This window comes from Lissotriton helveticus, chromosome 3_1 (assembly GCF_964261635.1).
Source record: "Lissotriton helveticus chromosome 3_1, aLisHel1.1, whole genome shotgun sequence".
Taxonomy (NCBI): domain Eukaryota; kingdom Metazoa; phylum Chordata; class Amphibia; order Caudata; family Salamandridae; genus Lissotriton; species Lissotriton helveticus.
This window is the reverse complement of record NC_136061.1, coordinates 1711520413-1711544067: the sequence shown is the minus strand read 5'-3', so window position 1 is coordinate 1711544067 and position 23655 is coordinate 1711520413.

The window sequence follows — 23655 nt, the reverse complement described above, 5'->3', positions numbered from 1 at the left end:
TCTACTGTGCTTCAGTCTTTCCTGAACCCATATTGTAAACATGAGAGGGTTTCTGTGTCCTCCAGCCAGGTTGTTAATTTACCAAGGACCACTCGCCCTAGCACCTTCACTGCGGCGTCGATAAAGGAAACAGGGCGGTAACAACTTGGGTCCCCCCTGTTTCCTTTCTTAAAAATGGGTACGATGACAGATTTGGACCAAGTGTCCGGAATATCTGCCATACAAACCCTATTAAAAACATTGACTAAGATTTTAGCCCAGGTCTTGACGTCTGATTTAAAGAGGTCAGCAGGGACACTGTCGGGCCCAGGAACCTTGTTACTAGTCATCTTCCCGATTGCCTCTGCTACCTCTTGCTCAGATACCTTTAAAGTATAGGGATTTAAAAGAGGGGTGTCTGTATTCCCCTCCCCTTCATAGACTGACTTAAAATGAGAGCACCAAACCTGTTCCTGGATACCACAATCTAAGTGGTCATTACAGGAGTCCTGAAAAAAAGGTTTGTTGACGACGGCCCAGAATTTGGCACTGTTCCTGAGCACGTCTACTGAGGTTAGTTCTTCCCAGGCAGCTTCCCTAATCTCCCTTCTTCTTGTGTCCATGACTTTTTTATATCTCTTCCTTAATAGGGCCACCATGGCCCTGTTCACTGGTTTACAGTTCAGGGCGGCTTTTAATTTCTGGTTAGCTGCTGAACAGTTGTGGTCAAACCACCCTTGTTCAGCAGATGCCTTAGCTTTCCCTGTTTGTCTAAGATCTGAGGAGACCTGGGCACAGACAATAGAGTAAGCCGCTAAAACTTCCTCATTTTCTGCCTCCAGGTTCAAACAGGTGTCCAACTCAGATCCTACTGCAGATATTAGATTAGAAAGGAAGTCTCCCGGTATGACCTTGTTCCATCCGAGTCTGCGGGCCTGATCTGTCGGACGAATGTCCGATTTGTCTGTTCTATTTGACGCAGTCTTGGACTTCAAGACCAGATCCGACAGACTCAGAACTACTGGATTGTGGTCACTGAAGTGTGACCACACAGGCGAATATTCAAGAATCACGTTCCCCAGTGTTGAACTAATAAAAATATACTCAATAACTGAATGACAGCCATTTCCCTTGAATGTGGGTATCTCCTTATCCCACAATGTTGGGAGCATCAGGTCATTGTCTGCCAGGATTGTCTCAAGGAGACCGCCCTGTTCAGAATGTTCGAAATGAATGTCTCACTGTTCGACAGGCCCAAATAAATCTAAGGATGGACACTCATCCGGACATCCATGGATGTTAAAGTCTCCCATAACTATGAAGAAACAGTGGCTATCATTTAGCTCCTTATAATTTTCCAGAAACAAATTTAATGTGCTCAGGTGCTCGGTTGAGGTAACTCTATCATACGAGTTATAAAAATCAACAATTAAAATCACTCCCATCCCATTTAAACAGATTTGTACAGCCAGGATGTTCCGTGAACCAGTATCAAGTTGGGTATGTACCCCTTGGATAGTAGCTGCTATTAGGATGACCAAGCCACCCTTCGCCCTCCCCATGTTAGATTGGACCGCGGGAACATGGTAACACACATAACCATCCAAACTCAAGGTGTCACCCGTGTCCCATGTTTCCTGAAGGCCTAATATATCATTCATACTAATAGACTCTCTCCATTCGTCTATCTTGTTTTTGAGACCAGCTACATTCCAGGTCATTAATTTTAAAGAGGAGTCTCGATAACCTGGAGTTTCTACCCTTATGGATGTATTCAAATCCTGGGGACCTATTGCTTCTGCCATTGTCGTGACATTAGGGACGTTGTTCACGACAAGAGGAGCAAAATTGGCTTTTTGGCTACCTAGTCACTCATTTTCATCCAAATTTGAAAAGGTATCAAATCTATTTAAAACCGGGACGGCAAAATCAAAGGGCAATCTCCCTTTACCTAGAAAACCATTCACTTGTCTGCACTGAGGTGGGGGGATAAAAGAAGCCCAGGGGGAGTAGATTTACATAATCTTTTTCGATTCTAGATTACCCCGCCAGTCTCAAAATATCCCCAACCAGCCTTGGGGATCTAATACTTATGACCACACAGTCTCCCTCTAGGGTTTTTTTTTGGTATTGCCCACCCATGGGACCCTTCTAACCATCAAAATGTTATCTTCCAGGTATTCTCCCAAATTTGTTTTACTAGACAGATAGAAGAGTGTTTTATTTTTTATTGAAGACCAGTGTTCATTTTGACCCTCCTTAATTTTCGGGACATTAGCAAGAATAATAGTGTGGGAGCACGCCTCAACTGGTAGATTTAAAGCTAACTCACTCTTCTTAAAGGACTGTGTGTGTGGGCCTGATCTCCCTTTTGGGGCCTTAGGACCCTGTTTCTCCCCTATAGTAGCACCAGTCACTTTTGGGACCTGAATGGGAGTATTTGAAGCTGTGTTTGGGGATTTCTTTACAGGAGCCAGAGACACTATGGGTGCCGCAGTACGCACTAAAGGTGTGACCAAACTTTCAATACTGTCCTGCACTGGGAGAAAAACGCCCCCTGGTGCCCCTGGTGCTCCCTTGTGTTTATCCAGGAGGCCCCCCAATCTTTTTATTTCAGCGGACATACGGTCCAGCTTGGCCACTAAAGGTTTTATGAAGCCCTTTATTTTTAAATCAATAAGGCCCGCTAATTGATTAAACTGTACGTCATCCAATTTAACTATGCTGGGTCCTGCTAGTGCATCATCTACCTTTTCTAAGTTATTAATAGGTGTAGTGGGTGTGACTGCTTTTTTCCTTGTTAGACGGGTACCCATACGTTTCGACTGAGTTTTTCTACACGCTCTAACCACTCTGCGTACAGGGGTTGAAGGATGCTGTGCTGTAGAGTCCGATAAGACCTCCAAATCCAACTCAACGGGTTCAGGCAATTCCAAAACAAAGGAATCGCTGTTGTCACGGATACTACAGTCACCTTGTTCCGGTGCAATCGGAGAAGAGGAACCCGTGATAGATGGCAAAGATTCACAGCTTAACCCCAGGGACTGACGTCTTTCAGAGTTGATTTTCTTGACTACTTTAACTAGGTAGTTATCCAAGGTACCTAGGACAGGAGGAGCGTTTAAAGATGACATACTGCTACCTACTGTTAGACAATCCCAAATTGGTTCAGAAGTATTGCACCCCCACTGTCACTTTGGGGATATTTGCAGCGTTACAGTTTACAACCGTGAATCACATCACATCCATAAATAAATAAGATCTCACTTTGGCTTTGATGGGTAGGGCTGTAGTAGACCTCAATTTCCTCAGACCAGGGTCTATGGCCCAGCCCAGCCTCGTTCTGCCCCGGACTGCCACAGACTGCCCCGCCCTTGTCCCGGGCTTCTCCCTGGCGGCTCCCGCGTGCGACTCGCGGGGCGCTCGGTGCTCGGTGTACTTATGGCGCCTCCGGGCGCGTGCTGGAGCGTCACCTCCTCCCTGAGCCTGCTGGGAGCTGTAGTCCGCTGGCCGGGACTACAGCGTGCGGTGGGCGGTGAGTGGCAAGCGGCAAGCGGCTGCAAAGACCTGGAGCCGTTTCCCTCACGGCGGCGTGAGGCTCCGCGATGTGTCCCCCAAGAGCGCTCGGCGCTCGGTGTACTTATGGCGCCTCCGGGCGCGTGCTGGAGCGTCACCTCCTCCCTGAGCCTGCTGGGAGCTGTAGTCCGCTGGCCGGGACTACAGCGTGCGGTGGGCGTTGGGCGGTGAGTGGCAAGCGGCAAGCGGCTGCAAAGACCTGGAGCCGTTTCCCTCACGGCGGCGTCAGGCTCCGCGATGTGTCCCCCCAGGGAACATACAAATAATGACTAACTCATCTCCCTCAACACGCCTGGGTATAAAGTGTATGGGACATGTAATAACAACAGAGACTGTCAGACATGTATTTAATGTTACTGTGAGTTGTGACATCTTTCACCACAAGTGCACATCCACAAAAAACCCATACTGTTATTTTTGTAAGACTTTAGCTGAAGCCAGTTTTAGTATAAACATAATAAAACAAAGTAAATGCAGAAATCAAGTACAATAGTAATGACAATGTAATTGATACATGCAAATAATATGAAAGTAGGCAGCATAATATATACAATGCCTTTTTAGAATCCCTAGATGTCTGATCATAAAGCCTCAAAGTAAGGCCATAATGAGAGTCAGTATTTCAACTGAATCAACACACATTCATACCTTAACATCAATTACTTTTATCCTTTTTGACGGGGTGTTTGCAAAGAAGTTATGTTTATGCTATAAAATAGGTTTTTAGAAAAAGTGCCTAATTGGTGTAGCTGGACCTTTTGCCGCCCACGGCGGTATCTGCGTTTGCTGCCTATGACAGTCGCATTTAGGAGCGGACGGTGCTGCTTCCCTCAAAACTTGTGCCGCCCAGAGAGAACCTCCCCCAACCCCTTGATACCCCATTGCTATGCCACTAGACTGCCTCGGATGGCCTTGGATGGCTCTCCTCACAGCCTCACTTTTACGCTAGCTGAAATGTTATTGAAATCTTGGCCTCTCTTCCTCTGGGGGGAGTGAACCGTTAATTTACTATGCTGAATGTTTATTCTGAGAAAAATAAATCATGTGATCATGATGTAAGGTGATATATAATGAGAGTATTGCCTTCTGTACTCATGTGAAAATCCAAAACTCCTCTGCTTTCGCCTAAGCATCATCTATTGAAATGAGTACACTCATATATGAACTTGTGGCATAATACCTACACACCCAAAAATGTTATTGCAACGAATGAGCGTTTTTGTTATGCTATTGAAAATAAATGCTTAATCTCTTTAGGGGCTGAACGACACATAAGGCACCATATAAGACATCAGCATCAATCCAAGGTGCATCCTTGTTTACACAGCTTACATTTTACAGAAGCAATATGATTCAAAACAGTTCATAAATGGAATCTACATGCTGGTGTCACATTGCACAGAAAACGGATATGTGAGTGAACAAACAAAAACTGGTAACTATTAAAACAAGCTGGATCCCGTTAAAGTACAAAGTGACAGAATGACAGCCTATGAAGATTACAAATATGTATTGTAACAACAGCATTTCATGTGTGATCTGCTCTATAAAGAAGAATGTGGTGTGTGAGGTCAGTTTAAGACCAAGGGCTGGAATTAGAGTTTGACAAACAGGTACTCTGACATCCTGTCTGCCTTATGAAAAGTATGTCACATCCTAATAAACATGGAATAAGGCAGAAGGAAAATCTTTCACATTTGTGACAGAGTAACTGTCTTCCAAACTGTAAATCAGGACCTAAATGACATAACACTGGATAAGATAGAGGGCGAGAGGGACATGTTACTGTCATAGTACCAAGTAGATCTGAGTACAGTTCATTTGTAAGAAATGTTGTTGATTATTTAAAACCGTCATCAACAAATTACAGTAGCCAAAATTTGAAGAGACATCAGGAACCTTTGCTCGCATACTGGCTGCAGACAGAAGTATATCTGGTGCTGGAGTGATTGAATGTGATAGTGACAAAACGTGCTATTGACACCTCATGTTGTCCATGAATGGCTAACCTTCAAAATGGCTGTAAAAAAAAAACCTATTTTGAGGCATATGATTTGACAGAAGGACACATACAGAATTTTTCTTCTTCAACATATTGAAAAAAGAGCCCTAGACGTACCTCATGTGTGCCTTTGAAATTAACTGATTTGATTTAATATTATCTTTTTTTTTTTTTTTAAACAGAATAGGAGTAGCTAAGGTCATAAGGAGTTTGTGCTTGCATATTATCTGGTATATTATCTGATATAAGCACAATGGTTCCATGGGGCATTATTTACCATAAAGTGAAGATACAAAGATCTACTCAAGCCTTGATATCAGCAATTATTACAGTATCTATTCTTTCAATCAGTACTTTATACATTGAAATAGTGGAGACAGCGTAGGGTTCATATATGCAGCGATGTGAACAATAAAATATGATACATATGTACAATAGGGATATCCACAATTATAACAATGCCCATTTCAGCATTAATACTGATTTCTGTATTGAATCCTATGTATACTGGTTAATCCCTACTCCCGTGTCGACGGTTCGATCAACAACTTATTTTCAGTGGTTCTCTTTAGAACAAAACATGCTGCCTGGCACAACACTTCAGAGCTGTGTCTGGCCACAAGACTTGCTGCGAAACCCTGTAGTTGGCTCACCAAAACCACAACTTGAGTTCACCTTGAGTTCAAAAGTGTAGCACCAGCCTAATTGGGGTCTGTGTGAGTGCTGTGAATACAAGTGCAACTGCCCGTCTATGTCTTCCGAGGGAGGGTTCGCATTTGTACTCACAGCGTTTGATCTGCACAGTTTTCCATTTATTGATTTTCACCATTACATTCGAGGGCCCATTTAATTCATCTCATCGGCCCACACTTTCAATATTGCCCACTGCATATACATTTTCAGCCACTGGTTGAGCCAGACCAATGAATGTTGTCTGTGTGAAGTGGTTACTATCCACCCTGGTGCCTAAGATGCTAAAACAGCTAAATAAAGAACACCTATTTACAAAAAATGTGCGTTGGGGTTAAGTCACTTTTTTGGCACAGCCCGATGCACAATCTACATACCTTGCGTCAGGTAGGCACTACATGGGTGGGGCTTGGGTGTTCTCATGTATTCACCCACATATTGTGATGCAAACCCATATTTTCTAAGACTTGTAAACATTGGCCTGCGCTAAAATAGTGTGCCTATTTGAGGCTGGCTTAGCAAGAAGAAATATTTGTATTATGCCTTGTTAATTCGAGTTTGCATGTGTACTGCATTATGCAGCACATATACAACGAGGAACAACCCTTAAAGAATAGTTTTTGTGCAGGAAAGCACACCTTCCTGCACAAAAACTATCTTGACTTTAACACAGGCACCCTTGTGCCATGGGGCAAGGGTCCCTGCATTGGCGACAGACATCCCAAAGGAGAGAGCTGAACTGTGCAATATCTTCATAAATTTGGCGCAGTTCTGCTCTCTTTCTTTCACGCAATGCAGCGCCGCACATCCCTAGTGGGAAATCTCTATTAATCCGCACCAAGATTATAACTAATATGCAATTTACTGCTGTGTGCTGATCACCTGAAAATGGCATATCGTGACAATATCAGTTTTCTATGTTTCTAGTTGACATTTTTAAAGCAAAAATATGTTCATTTACAATATGCTCTGGAACAGTCAGTAAAAAGAGGCTAGTGCCAATATTTCCAGTGAATAAACTTACAAAGACATGTAATGAAAAAACCTCTTGGGTCAAAAAATACTTTAATATTATACTAATGTTCTTATATATTTTTTAACCAAAACATTTTGTCATCATGCTCTTGTCCTTCCTTAGTTTTGGGGCAGTGTTTTATGGCAGATTTTTGCAGGGCATCATATTTGTATCGTAGCAACATAATGTTGGCTGGAGACAGTCGTTTTGTTCATTTGACTTCAGTGTCTCCATACCAGTATCCTGCGTTCGGATCTATTGCAAGGTGACATACACACAAACAGGCACACAAACACTGTCAAAAGGTATGCAGTGTGCGAGATCACATTGTTGCATTCATGCTAACCAATTTTATGAGGTTTATTCATTTTAAGACAGTAGTTTACCCACAATGGAGAGTGGATTTTTGGGCAAAATCTTATTCAACATGTATAAAGTGTGTAATGAATTATGAAAGACAAAGTGTGTGTCATCTCCTCAAATCATAAAAAATGTTGTCATGGCCATTACAATGCGAAATTCTTGTGTCATCTATAAAACTTTATTTACACCCAACATAACACAGAGAATCATTTTAACAAAAATGTAATTTGTGTGTAATTCTAGTAGATGGAGTTGTACCTTTTATGGTAAAACATGTTTGCCGATTCGCTTACGATTCCAAACACAAAAAAGTCTTTTTACATGTATCAAAACCCATTTTACAATTTTGTAACCTGTTATTGATTTGGTATTTGGAAGGGGCATCCCTTCCAAAAGCAAATCCTAATGGTAAGCATGAATATTTTGTGACCGTGAATGCGGTCACACAACTTTTGCATTTTTCCACCTACTTGAAGTAGGTGGTAACCCATTCGCAAAAGGAAAACGAGCTGCATTAAGAAAAAAAGATTGCTATATTTAAAAGCAATCACTTACATGGTGGTCTGCAAATTGCGATCGACACATTGGAAATTACGTTTACCTAATTGCAATTCGCAGAAAATCGCAATTAGGTAATCAGAATTTTCAAATTTGATACATGTGGCCCATAGAGTTTTGCATCAAAGGCAATGGGAGATTGCAAGAGAACTCCAATGTACCATCCAAGGAACACCTCATTGCTTTGCTCTTTGTTACTTTGAAGCAACTTTCTAGCGCATAATATTGTGGCTGGAAAGTAAATCTGAAAAATATTTTGTGCAGGTTTGTGTCAGTTATGTGGTGCAAACTCAGCACAAAATGTTTGTAAATCGAAGTCTTGATTTTTCTGTAATGTTAAGTAATTTGCTAGCTGCTTGGTTTGACCGAACCTGTAACCGGTACTTTGGTCAATATTGTAACTTTGACTTTCAGAGCTTACAAGATGTGTTGCTCCTAGTGCCTGATGCAGCAACTGAAATTGGCTCTTCTTTAATATTGCTTGTTTTTAAACATCAAAAGAATTGCAGTTAGCAAGAAACATCATTAATTTTGCCCAAACATGTACATTTTTTTATATTGTATTTTTGTTAGCATTAATGCAGACCAAAGGTCTATTCATAGAGCTGTTTAAGGAAAAGGGAGATTACTGTGATTTTGGAGACTCAGCTGGGAGGATAACCACTTAACAGGAAGACAACTGTAGTGCAAGTTGGTCACTGGCTGTCTTGCAAGCCATAAGCCTGTCAAAACAAGTTTTTCTTCAGCGGATTCCTGATCTCAGAAAACTGTCTTTAGTTTGAAGGGTTAAGAAAGTGAGTTGTACTGGAAAAGGCATTGATCCTGAGAATTTATGCCAGCATGGCATTTATATTTGAACAGATGATGGGAGAGTACAGATGGAAACAATAGGTTGAATTTAATGGGGAGGTACTTGTCTCTGATTGTCTTTGTGCACAAGGCATAACGTCTTCATATTAACCATTTGTTCAGTCAGTGTAGGCGATATTTGCACTAAACATGTTGCATGGCGTTGCGTGGTTTGATAAATCTCACTTAGGTTTTGTTTCACCCTTGTACCCCCTTGGATGATGGAAGGACAATGTAAAACCTTGATAAACCTAGCCCTTCACTTCTTTTCCCAATAATTTACTTTCACAAATATGTGACACTTTCAGGATATCAAGAATGTTGCAGTGATTGATCTAGGTAGCTGCTGTACAGGAGCGGCCCATACAGGTAAGAGTGGTGGGGTGGGTGAGGGGAGGGACTTGACAGACGATGAGGGAAAATGAAATAAATATTTAAATTTCCCTCATCCTCTATCGACTCAACCCCACCCCACCGCTCCTACCTTCATGAGCTTCTCCGGCTGCTGTATTTGTACACCCTATATGACGTACACATACACATCCATATTTATTGCACTGGTGGTGATAGCATCAGTGTAGTCATGGCTGGGTCAGAGTTTCAATAGAAAAGGCGTTTTGTTGTTTTCATCATAAATGTTGTGCTGCTCTGCGAATCTGCACTAAACTTTAAAAAAAAGTAAATCCTCTTTGTTCTTTGTGCCTTGTTTTGTGCTGATTTGTCACGCAAGAGACAAAGAAAATGAGATACCACAAATGTGGCAGTCATTGAGCCAGTTATGTGCTGTGCAGTATTTGGAGATGGTATGTTACACACACGCAGAAACACACACACACACACACACACACATACATTTATGTCATGGCAGTGAACATAAATGTGGCCGATAACATGTTATTCAGAGATTCAGAGCAACTGTACTAATAAAATGTAACTATAGTTCAAAAAATGGATTGCATTACAACACAAATAACATGAGAAAACACTGTTTGCTGCCTCACTGATTTCACGAAGCACTATTTTAATCCAGGAAAACAGCTCCCCGTAAAGTCACAGTAATTCTTCGAGTGATTTTACCTTACTCCTCCACAAATTAAAGCCCTTGAAATGCTGGTTTGGATTACATGAAAACATGCTATGACATAGACCATGTGTGCAGATTTGTAGGGCACTATGTTTGACTATTTTTGAGGTAGGGTAGAGACATCATTACCCATTTAAGGCTTCCCATCTCAGGAGTGCTTGCTCCTCCCCACACTCAAAAATTATCATAAATAGCATATCACAATCTTCAGAAATATATAGTGTATGTATATTTAGAGCTGGTGGCCAAAATGTGGTTTAAGAATCCATACCTCATGAATTATTATGCTAATTAAGTGTGAATTTCTTAGCGTTTTTTGAACGAATGAAATAAGCAACTTTTTCCTGCACGGCATTTGCCATTTGCAAATTTAACTAGTGTTTTTTGACAGATACAGTTTAAGTTCCATGTCTACGCATAGTTCATTTTACCATAATTAGGTAATCATAAAGAAGATTATCGTGTTTTCAACGATAATTAATTAACTAGAAAGTGTTGTAGCTGCAAATAATATATTTGCAGCATTTTAAAATGTTGTAGTTTAGATGGGGAATAACTTCATCTCCCAGAAACAGAGGGCCTTTTATAGTTTCACAATTGAAAGTAATGCAACGAAATATAATTTTGTGGAAGAGTAGCATATCACATTTGGGAATAATATATATTATTTCAAAGCAACCCCTAGTGAAGGGACTTTATGCATTCGTGTATACACCCATGCACAGCTCTGAAAAAATATCGCATTAACGCTACTAACAGAAATGTTTGTTTATATCCTATTATTTTAAGTTTTCCAATTGGTAATTAGGCATAGAAGCAAGTCTGAGTGCGAAATGAATATTATCCTGTGCTGTTAGGGTAATGCCTTAAGGTAATGCCATAAATGCATTTTCATAATGCAAATATGCCAAAAGTAGGTTTGCAGATATATTAAGTTAAAACATTGCCTCTCACAGATAGCATCGATATTAACGTTGATAATGAGATATGTCAGGTGACACTGATGCAGTCTGTTTTAACATGCTTTCTTCAGCATCAAGTTACTCACAAAGGTGTTTGAGACAAGAGCAACACGGATATTTTAGTTCATTTGACAAGATCACAATTCATTTATGACACTTAGTAAGATTTTCAGATATCTTAGGATCCATCTGAAACTACTTTAATTTGACGTCTGAATTATCTCTGTTTTGGTATGCCGCAATAAGCCTACCCACAGCAGAAACGACTTAATCAAATGTAGAACAGAGGTTATGTGTAATAAATAAACTGTGGTAAATATGAAAATAAATCTGAAACCAAAAATTCAAAACTGTCATAACACTTCAAGGCAAGGTTTGAAAAGTCTGAGAACACGGTTGCTTTTCATTCGACGTCCTGTGCATTCACACGACGTCTATTGTATCTACTGTGTCTAAGGATGAACTAATTAATTTGCAATTAGTATGTAATTACAGGCCAGCTACTAATTCTAATTTGCCAAGTTATTTACGCGTAAATTGTTCGTGTCACAGAAACTTTGGGCTAAAAGCAGCGATCACATTATTTACTGTATTCCTTACTTTTCTGAGCAACAAGTGTTTTTAAAGGAGCCGCCAATGAATGATGTCTATGTCTCAAAACTCGAGAAGACATAATTAAAAAAACAACACAGAATGTTCTAGAATACGGATTGTGGGCGATTGCTAGTGATGCAGGCCTGGTAAAGGGATCTGTTTGTTTCTCTTTAGTATACGGACCCTTTAACTGCAGTCATATTCATTTATTTTATGGTCTGTCATGTAATTTATTTGATATCATGGTCTGTTTTGTGAAGTCACATTACTTTACTGGCATTTTGAATTAAACGTATCCTAATAACTGATTTCTTGCCGCCACAGGATGAGGCATTTTAGATAAGGTTCTCTTGAAGGGGAAATTAAAAGCATCTAGTATTTGGGAATTGGTTGAATTGGACATGTATTTTGCTAAAACCAATATAAGCACAATATTCACATGCCATGATCCCAGCTAATGAATTTAGATTTAGACAACTAGGTAACATTCTGCTTTCGTTATTTATGACCCAAAATCAGCTTTTGCTGTATAAAAGCCATGCTCTCATAGAACTAGCCATTGTTTGCACCATGGAAAATCTTCTTAATGGCACAATTGTTTGTAAACACAGTTTTGTGAATATAATAAAACTGTCTTTGGTTCTTACAGCATCTATGGCATCTTATTGTAGTTAGTTTCATGACTTCCAGTTGCTCTACAAAGTAATTGCCACTGTTATTAGCATTATTAAAATACATTTGCTGAGATGCAAATGCTCCCATTAAGAAGCTATGGAACAGTAAGCAAGGAAATACCTTCATCAGTATCTGATATGTACTAAGCTGTGTGACAGTTTATGAATGACAATATAGGACTATTGTACAACTATAGATAAAAAGATAGTCACTCTAAGTAGGAGCTCTATATAGACGCACGGCTAATGCATAGCCATACTGATGGAAGGTTGGTCCCGTCCGAGAAGAACAAACAAAACCAGATATTTCTCAGTCATAAGATCTTTGACATCCTCTGCGGTGAAGAGACAGGCAGGCTGTACACAGCTGTGCCTAAGCACCTCAGATGGGCTGATTGTTACAGATGTGTTATTGCCTACCGTGATGATCGCAAAATATTCTGCATACCCTACAGCAGTGGTGAACACTTGCGGCATTGACAATTGGGAAGACTTGGGAAACACATCAGCGAGAGAATTGGCAGCTCCAGAATGACATGGCAGACACTGGCTGTATTCGGATGCCTACGGCTGAAGAGTGTCCTGCCAGAAAAAATAATTGAGTCAAAAAAAATGTAAAAGACTCCCCGGCACCCAATCTCCCATGTAAACACAGCAGAGTAAATGTGTTCTTCCACAAAATGAATAATTCAGTGATTCTGAACATGGTGTGAAAATGAGGTGTATATTAACTGCTGGAAGAGAGAGAGGGAAGAGTGTCGTATGGAGTGTTGAAGGAATGTGTGTTGTCTGGTGAACGCGCTTGGTGCTACAATTGCAAGAGAAGGGCGGGCAATATTGAAATCGCACTGGAATCTTTTGAGAATGAAAGGGTGTATGTGTGTCCATATGCATTTCACCTGAGGTACAGTATTGTGGCATAATATATGTTTGAATATTGCAAATGAGCCTTTGTTCAGGGTTGTCATCCTGTGAGGAACTCCTCCCTAACAGATGTAGAGAAGTAAATATTCTTGGAGTTTAGCATGGCAACCTTTTAATCAGACAAATCACTACTTTTATGCAAAATGATTTGCATCCTGTTTTGCATCTCAGTTCCATATATTTACTTAAATATGTTGCATTTTGTCTCCATTTCATTTAAAAGAAATTGATACAGGATAGGGTTAGGAAATTTAAATCATGATCCAGTTTAACAAAGTCAAGTCAAATGAAGGAGGCAGTTGCATATTATAATTATGTCTAATTACAGAACTGGCACATGCTCACTATTAATATCTAACTGCAGCCAAGATACAGTAATACATCATACATAAATATGAGTCAACCGAGAGAAAGGTAGAGCAGATCTGCTGTAAATTTACCCGGACCAATTGAGATTAGGTCTCCATAAAAAAGTTCCATGACTATAAACCTTCAAAATTTAAATTTGTGTTTTATGCACAGATACATCTTCCTCCATTGAGGGAATACAGGGCCTAATTTACAAACAGATATTTCCCAATTGAATTCCTTCCTAATATTCATTTGAAAGTTTTTCAGTAAGTAGCGGAGATATCACAAATTTGCAGCATTCTGTTTTGCAAGAAGATAAGAGGGATAAGCCGGATGGTGTGATTGTCCACAAGTTTGCTTAATGCTATCATAAAAGAGAATTTGTTATGAATAATTATTTTAAAGAAAAATATAGGCAGATGTTAAAGTGGTAATTATGTGGATAAAAAAGCCTTGTAGCCAAATATCACATGAAATAAACCTGGATGATTTCACCTCTTGCAAGAAATAAAGATCATAATTTTCTGTCCTGGAAGCGAAGTTTTATACTGTAGGCCAGGAATACAGCTTTACTCTGATGTACAGAAGCAGAATTATGTCCACGTTTCTAATACTAGTCTAGTTTGAATACATAAACATAAAATAGGTTTGATTTTCAGGACAGGTTTTATGAGTCCTTGGAAACTCTATGTAACAGGTGTCTGGCTCATAATGAATCAGTACCTCAGTGCTCTTCTAACATTTAGCTTTCCCAGTTTTGTCATTGTCCTTGTTTGCTTTGCTTTCATGCACAGAAAGATGTTAAATTTAATGGTCCATGGTGTACTTGGACATCAGAACAAGCACATCATCCCATTCCAGCACACAATGTGTGTATTTCGAGGTTTTTCTTCATTTGAAGCCTGCCGTTGTTAATGCAGCAGACACAAATATTTGCCATGTATAAAGGCATGTAACATGAAAGCATGAGTATAATTTATTGTGTTATTCTAAAAAGTAAAAAGAATATTGGACATTTTATAAATACAAACGCATTTATTTGTAAAAGGAATGTTGCTGCTGATTAAATGTTATTAATTCCTTTCTCATTCTTATATGAACTCTCATTTGCGGAGTATTTTCATGAGTAACATAAAATGGCTACATAGTGGAGATTGGTGAGGATACTTGGGTGTGGCTAGCAAACTAAGGACATTTTAATGACAAGACTGGAAATGTTTCAAGGATTATGTTTTCTTAATAAATAACTAATGAACACTTACATACATGGTGCCTACCGATTAGAGTGTGGGAGAGTGGTCTGAAGTCAGTTAAATGAGTAGAAGCATATAACATTTCATTATTAGTGGGACGACTGCTGAGTGAGTTTATTTTAAAGGACAGTGACATCACTAATGGCTATGTATTCCTTTTTCAAGTACCTTATAGGCGTAATGAAATGCATTAATGTGAAACAGTCATGGCAAAACATCAAGGCAACGTCATGATTATGCATGGGAATAAACCAAAGCTGCTTGTTCAGGATTTTGATAAGGACCATCATCAAACGATAAGAGCATGTAGGTAGAAATGTAGTCTTTTCTTCAAACACCTGTATTTATGCCTCCCAGTGCCCAGAGAAATTACCTGGCAAATTCTACTCTCAAGGTGTACCACTTTCAAAGAGACATATCCGATTATCATACCTTTGGCTATATCCATGTCATGTAGCTACTCTAAATTGTATGAAATTGCCTCTGATCATTAAGTTTAGCTTTGATAAAAACAATTATTTGCATCAATCATAGTCTGCGTTCTTAAAATTTAAAGAGCGCTAGATATATTTTAGATTGCCCTCTCAAAACCAGAAGTACCTAATAGCGTCCTTGATATTACTGTATATCAAAAACAATATGTTCTACTACGGTTCTCAATTAAATGAAAAGTTATACATTTCAATAATTGCAAGTAGACCCTTCCATCTCCCAACTCTGTTCATTAAAGACTCCTTGAACAGTTACTTCAGGAAATCTAGCAGACTTTAACAAATTAAACTGGCCGTGCATGGGTTCATAGGTGAGCCCTTTATAGAACAAGAATCTTTGCTAATTAAGCTTGTTGAAATTTTGGAAGGAAAGCAAGCAGTAAACACGTAGCTCTGCTGTCAGAAAAAAACAGAATAGCGGATTTTCCTATTGGAAACACTTTCCAATCTAACCTCTTAATTATCCCGTTTTGATATTTTTCACTGACCTTTGACTGGTGTTTACTTTTCTAAGTAGCCATAACACTTTTGTTTTAACACTCACAACATTCATCTGTGGCCCGTAGGCGGCACACAGGCCAAATTCTAGCATTGCACAGGTGTTCTGGATACTCCTAAAATCAAAATAAAATACTGCCTTATTTAGAGTTTGGCAGCCAGTATTCAGCGTCACAAACTGGCGGATGTCCCATTAGCGTATTACAAGTACATATCCGGTTAAACTTGTAATACAACAAACAGGATTTCTGTCACATTTTAACACTAGGGAGTATCCCTGCTGCAAAACTCTAAATAAGATCCCTAGTTCTCCCCAAGGGTTCTCTGTATCTATGTATTCCCTACTGGCCTTAACAAACCTATAACATTATACACATTCATTGAACAACGTGTTTGAACATTTCATAAAATTAATATAATCATTTCATAAAATTCGTAATGACTTTCACTGGATACTGCTATTTTATGTTGTCCTGTTATACTACAGGGTGGGAAACATATTATATTAATTATTTGCATGTTGATCTACTCAGTAATAGTAACAAAGAAGCGTTTATCGATACTAGAGTTATTTTACTATACAAAGTCACCATCATTTTCATTCTCAAGCTTAGACATTTATATTTTCATTTTCTTTCCAGATTCAATGACTTATGTCAAGCCAAACCTTGAGAAACGTCATATGCTTCCTTTAGACTTCGTGGGCTGTTACAGGCTACTTATTTTGTAATGGAGTCAAACAGTAGGTTCCGTAAATCGCTTAGACAAACCCACAGAATAATGTAGCCATAAAAGATTTAGGTAAAATTTATAAAGCCATACATTTACTTTATAAACACTTAAAATGTGAAAATGGTGACGTTGCACTTATATAATGCAGATTACGACTTTATTAATGATGCCATTGTATGCTGTGGAAAGTAGTGGGTCTACTCACAGTTTTCGCAATGAAAACAGGGTCTTCAAATTAGGTCTTCACTTCAAGTAAAGACCATTCAACCCCACTCATAGTAATGGCTAAACCATCGATTTATTTCTTAGCAATATTGAGTTGGTCTGATAGTAAACTCCTGAATTTCTCCATGGCAGTCTTGCCTACACCCCTCTCCCCCCATCTCTTCGAACATCAGTCAACACTAGAACTAAGCTCCAGAGAAATTTACAAATGGGTCATTGTAGGTAGGAAATGACGTTATGAGCACCCAAAAAAAGTTGCTCAATTTTGCATCACAAAACTGTAAACAAGTGCCTTAATCATGACCAGGACACAGCATAAAACAGGCAAGATTTTTCTAAAGAACCTGGAGACAGATGTATTATCCAGTTTTCAAATAAAATATCTGTTAGCTAAGAACATACAGTAACTGATAGTATGTTGCAAATTTCTATTTGGCATAAGATAATTTAAAAAAACCTCAGAAGTAGCCCTTCTGAATTATTAATGAATGTTTTAACAGCTGTGTCACTCAGTCTAAAGTTATTATACTTGTACACCATGTGTGACTTGTTTCACTTTGTAATCCACAAAATTTACATTTTTATAGCAATACTCCTATGCATATTTTTGTATCACCCGTCCCACCTCCTCAATAGTGCACCTTAATCATTTTCAAATTACTCAGAAGAGAAATTTAGAGTTGCAGTGGAGAGTAGCAAAGGTTTTGCTCCCCATTTGCTTTTTCACCCTGTTTTCTCTAGAAATGTTTCCCATCCTTTTTCTTTCATCAGTCCATGATTGAAATCATTAACTTCATTTATTAGTTTCTGACTAAGTCCCTAAATATGTTTTTCCCTTTCCTACAAATGTATAAAGAGGTCCTAGTAGAAGCTGATCGAAAGGACACAGGCATTGCTGTGAAATGAGGAAAAGATGTTGTGGGAAAACATAAAGGAAGACATTGTACATTAAAAAGAGGGGAAAGAACAATGATGTGGATTATTGAGCTGAGCAACACATAAAGTTTGTTTCTGCAAATATAGGGAAACTGCTTACCTTCCAACTCTTCTCCAAAGACCTGAGCTACCTCAGTGACTTCTCAAGACAAATGGAGAAGAGGGGTGGATAAGGCCTATTTGGCTTGAAAACATCTCTGCAAGACACTTTGACAGTTGGGGGATATGGAGGTGGAAGGGGAAAACATGTAGCTCATGAAAGAAAATGCAATCAAAAATGGAGTACAATTCAAAGAAAATGTAAAGCAATTCAGGCATGTTAGTTAAACAGAAGCATTAGGGGTCAGAAAACAAGAATGTAGGTTGAGATAACGTTGAAAATAATTTCCATGAACGTGGTTTATTAGTAATATGTAAATCTAATCTAGGGATGAGCTAGTTAAGGAGACAGAAGGAAGGAATTCTTTTACTGCAGCAAACACATTTTACATTTGATAAAATGAAAACCCTGTCTTAATATAACTGGATCCGAGAAGCAGATCACACAATGGCTTGTGCTGTTCACAGAAGTGAAGCAATAACTATTGGAAAAAGATCAGGGCGGAGAGTTATTCAAACAGCAAGTGATAACGCATGTCATGCATTCTGGGTAAGAATTCTAATTGGTTAAATACTATGGACCAATTCTTTTTGACTTAAGTTTTATTATAAGGTCTGTTTTAAGATGGTGAATAACGTAGTTCCCAATCTACACTGTAGGTAGATTTAATGTGGCAAGGGCTCCTAGTGATAGGTTTTCAGTATGGGTAATCCAAAAAGAGAGGGATAAATGAAACAATGCACATCTTTTAACCATACAGAGCCTACTTGAAGATTATTATTTCAGGATATGTAGCAGCTAACCCACCCTACTCAAAGGCAGTGCACTTACATGAATCAGCGATAAAACAGTAAGGCCAGATTAGATTACTTTATTATTTCAAGACATACTATGGTGCATAGAATTAAAAGTTCTACCTGCCCTGATATCCGGCCATTTTCCAGTAGAAGTTGAGGGTGAACTCACCTTAAAAAGTCAATGAGGATAGGTAGATTCTCTTGGCAACTGGAACAGACTTTACTAGTCGATAATGTCTTTGTTCACCAGATTAAAGAACAGTTACCTGTAATTTGGAAAATAAACAAAGACACCTCTTTGAATAACATTGATACATGCATACCTATTTGATTGATATTGAAAGCCTTCTTCAGGAAAGTTGTCACAAAATATATTGCCAAAAAAGACAGAGTGTGACGGTATTGATAGACTGGAGTGTGAAGTCAGAAAGGCCCAAGCAATGTGGCATAACAATCTCACCCTGAGAATATAGTAAAGATAAGAACAGCAACAGGAGCTCTAAAGAAGAACATTTTGAGACCAACCATCTTAATCAAGTGTTACGAAAAATGTTTGAGAAGAATAACAAGGTTAGGCAACTCCCAGCCTGGCATACACAGCAAAACATACTCAGAGCCAAATGAAGAAAACAGTCAATCCGATCACTCAAATAATGGAGACAGAAAAGGGAAAGACAGAGAGGGTTTTTTAAGGTATTACATCAGCTTGTATTAGGAAAAGCTCTTTTCACACATAGAATGTTTTTTTTTTTTTCTTCAAAACCCTTGCTCTCCAAAATCAAATATTCAAATTCAGATGAGCGGATAACAGAAGTAACAAACCAAGAGTGTTGGGAGGAAGTCAGAGTCATGTCAAATGTGAAAGAGGTGGGCTCTAATAGTGCGCTATCCAATAGCTTTATGAAAAGCGTATCCCCAAGCTCACAACAGTTTCTAATAACATTCTATTTGAATTCTTACACTCTGCGTCAATTCTGATTGGGCATATGGTAAATTCCTTAAAACAGATAAAGACCAGGTGCACATTGTATAAGTAAATTAGTCTAAATAATACAGATTATAAAGAATTTATGATAATGCTTACTAGTAAGCTTGAACCCCTATTCCAACTAGCGGAGAGTAGGAGCAAAGTGGAATTATTACATTACAGGTCACCTATTGGCTGGAAAACAGTCTGGTTGAGGCGATTGTCTATGCGGAAACAACCAAATCCCCTTCCATCTCTTTAAGTGCTGGACACAGAGTAGGCGTTGACCTAGTAAGGTGAGATTGTTATTTTTCACATGTAAAGAGGCTCTTTAGAGGGCTACCCTCATTTGATTTATTATTCACTCTTTACATAGACCTTCTCACTAGGAAGATTGAGGGAGACCCTCTGGTTTGGGGTGCTCCTGATTTGGTTCGAGCTTTTAGGATTTGGGTTTATGCTGATAGAATTCTATGTTTACACAGCAACTAAACATGTGACGCAGGTTTTTGTTATTATTAAACAATGCTCAACGGTGTTGACTAAAGCATCAATACATCAAAAAGAGAAGTGATACTTCCGAACTGCAACAAAGACATCCTGCCAGATTATCTTCTATGGAGATATCACTCTAAGCCAGTGACATATTTAGTGGTTATGCTTAATAATCAGCTGCATGATTTATATACGTTAAAATAATTAATGATTATGAGAAAAATAGAAAAGGAATTTGTTGCCTGGTATACAATCAAATGATAGGGTTCTTCATTTAGGATTGTGATTTCTCGATGTATAAGTGTTCAGCAGTTTGTGCGAGCTTTGGATAAAGGGAGTTGAACCCTCCCAGAGATGGAAGAAAATGTCTTTGCTTTAAACTGCTCTTTTGTGTGATGATAAACCAGGTCATTCTGGAGAATAGCACCTCTGGCTTTTTGTTTACATTTCTAAGCCCAACTTTTTTTGAAAAAGGTTAGATTTTGAGTGGCTAACAGATCTCTGCTCAATTTATACCAGATTGGCGGAAAACTTAACCTTCAAGGAAAAATTGAATATCCCCAAAAAGATAGTTGATTCTGGTTTTGGCCCAGGAGAATGGGAAAAGTGAGGGGTTCTGGAATTTAGCAAAATGAAGGAAAGTGAAAGTATGATGTGTTTATGACTATTCAAGAGTGTTACAGGATCCCACCATGAAGTTGTTTTTATTTTTTACAATTAATACGTTTTTTGGCTAGAGTTTAGAAAAGGGAGTATATCTAAGAATTATAGGTGCTTGAACTCATATTTTAAAGAGGATTTTTGGACCTGACCTTTTTTGCAGGATTATCCCCAAACTTTTTGCCATCCTCCTGTGTTTTTCTGACTTTGTTTTTGCTGGTTTTTGAACTCTGAACACTACCACTACTGATCAGAGCCAAAGTGCAATTGTTCCGTATGAAAATTGTGATTATGTTTGGTTATCCATTATTGGCATATTTGATTTACTGGTAAGTCCCTAGTAAAGTGCATGATGTGTGCCCTGGGCCTGTAAATGAAATGCTACTAGTGGCATGGGGCACTGATTGTGCCACCCACACAAGCAGCCCTGTAAACATGTCTTAGGATTGCCACTGCAGTGTATGCAAGTGCAGTTTTAAACTGCCATGTCAACCTGGCAAGTGCACCCACTTGCCTGGCTCAAACCTTCCCTTTTATTGCATGTAAGCCACCCCTAATATAGGCCCTACGGGCAGGGTGTAGTGTATGTAAAAGGTAGGACATGTATTGGTGTGTTATACATGTTCTGATAGTGAAATAGTGCCAATATAATGTTTGACTATTGTAAGGACTAGTTCTTCCATAGGTTATCATTGGAGCTGCCTGATAACACCTTACAACAGTAACTTTCAATTAGGAAGAGATAGAGGTTTGGAGTTTGGGTTGCCTGAACTCAGGATTTAAAAAAACATCTTTCTGTGAGTGTGAGATTGGTTTTTACATTATGTGGTTGAAAATGCCACTTTGAGAGAGTGGGCATTTTCTTGCTTTACCATCCTGAGCTTCTGCCTGCCTGTAGATTACACGTCTGGCTTATACTGATAGTTGGGCTATTTGTGCATTCACTCTAGGCAGTCACACAGCTATCTAACTGAGGTGTGCCCTGCATATCCTGATTGCCCATCACCAGGGTGATGGGCCTTCTTGAGCTAGAGTGGTAGAAGGAGTTGTCACTGACACCTGAATAGGGAACTACCTGTCCTCACACAATGCTGTGTCCTCCCCCTGTAGTGTGTCTGGAACCAGGTCAGAGCAAGACAGGATCTGTGCACTACAAAAACTATCTTTTGAAACATGCCTACTTCAAATACAGAAAGGTGTATAAGTATTGTACTAGTAACCTTACATTTTTAGAACACTTCTGGATTAAGAAGAGATTCTTCCAGGAAGAAGAGCTAGACATGCTGCAGTGGGAGAACAGCCACTCTGTTTGTTGCTATGCTGTGCTAGTCTCCTGCTGGCTGCTTCTGTCTTGGGCATTGGAAGGACTGGACTTTACATTCATATCCAGCTTGTCAAGGTTCTCCAAGGGCTTTTGTGTGCTTGCCTCCCGTTAAGAAGTCTCAGGGATACAACGACTTCTTTAAACTCGGCTAGTGCAGCTGGACTCTGCCATCTGTGAGTCCTACCCTTGCCTGAGGTGTCTCTCTCCAGTCCAAGAGCCTCAGAAGTGGATTCTGCAGCTGATCTCTGTTAGAACTGGTACGAACCAATGCAAAGCCTCACAAAGCCTATCCATGCTGCCTCTTGGAACTGATGCCGGAAGATGCACAGCCCTGCACAACTTGCCACGCAGACTCCCAGACCGATGCTGGATGATGCGAAGACTCGCAAAGCAAGGCATAACCTCCAGTGTGCAACGCATTGTACCTGTGCAACATATCTTGATCAATGGATGCCTTGCAGCATGGACCCAAGGGTGCGTGTCTAGAAACTAACGCTTCACTTTCCCCCGGAGTAAGGAATCAACGCAAGACTTCTTCTGTGCACAGAAGAACTGGCCCCTCTATTCCCCTGGGACTAAGGTATCAACGCAACAATTGTATTTTCAAATGCATCCCTTCTCTATGGCTTTTTATTATTTTGGATTTTGTTGCATCAAAGATACTTTGTGCTAAAATCAATGCATCCATAGAGTTCCATGGACAAAACTGGCTTAAACCTTTAAAAAGTGATATGTCTGCTTCCGCATGTTGGAGTTTTGTCATTTTGGTCTTGTTTGGTTTAGATAAAGATTGGTTATTTTTCTAAACTGGTGTGTTGTCCATTTGTAGTGATTTTACTATGTTACGGTGTGTTTTATGTACAAATGCTTTACACAATGCCTTTGAGATAATCCTAACTGCTCATGCCAATCTACCAAAGGAGTGTGCATGGGTTATCTTGGTGTGTAACTCCCATGCCCTGACTTGAAGAAAGGGTCCCTACTAGGACAGGATGCCAACCACTGCCAACTTCTAACAAAGATTGTAAGCATCTATTTCATAAGTGGGAGTAGAAGGCTAAAATCTGAATTACTGACGAAAAATAGCACCATGTACTTGTGAACATGTATACGATCCTGACTGCTAAAAAGCTGGGAAAATTCAATAACTCTCACTTTGCAAGTACTACTATACCCCAGAGACATGAATTAGATGGATGGCAATATTTATTCAACCTACATCACAGCATACAAAACTCTTTATTTCGGTAGATTACATAAAAGAGGTACAGAACACAATAATTTAGAATAAAATAATAGAAAGACATAGTAAAAACAAACAGCAATATCATTTATAAAAAACAAAAATGCAAGAATCAACACACAAAGGGAGATACCACTTCTTGGTTTAAAGATCAACTGAGCCAGTTTCATGTTTTTTGCATCATAAAATGTCTCTGCTATTAATGTCCATTAGGTTTAAGAGGGTGGCATGTCTCATCCTAATCTGCCAAGCAAACATTGAGAATCTAGAGACAGCAAAAACCATATGACGTGCCAAATCTGTTTGAAGAATA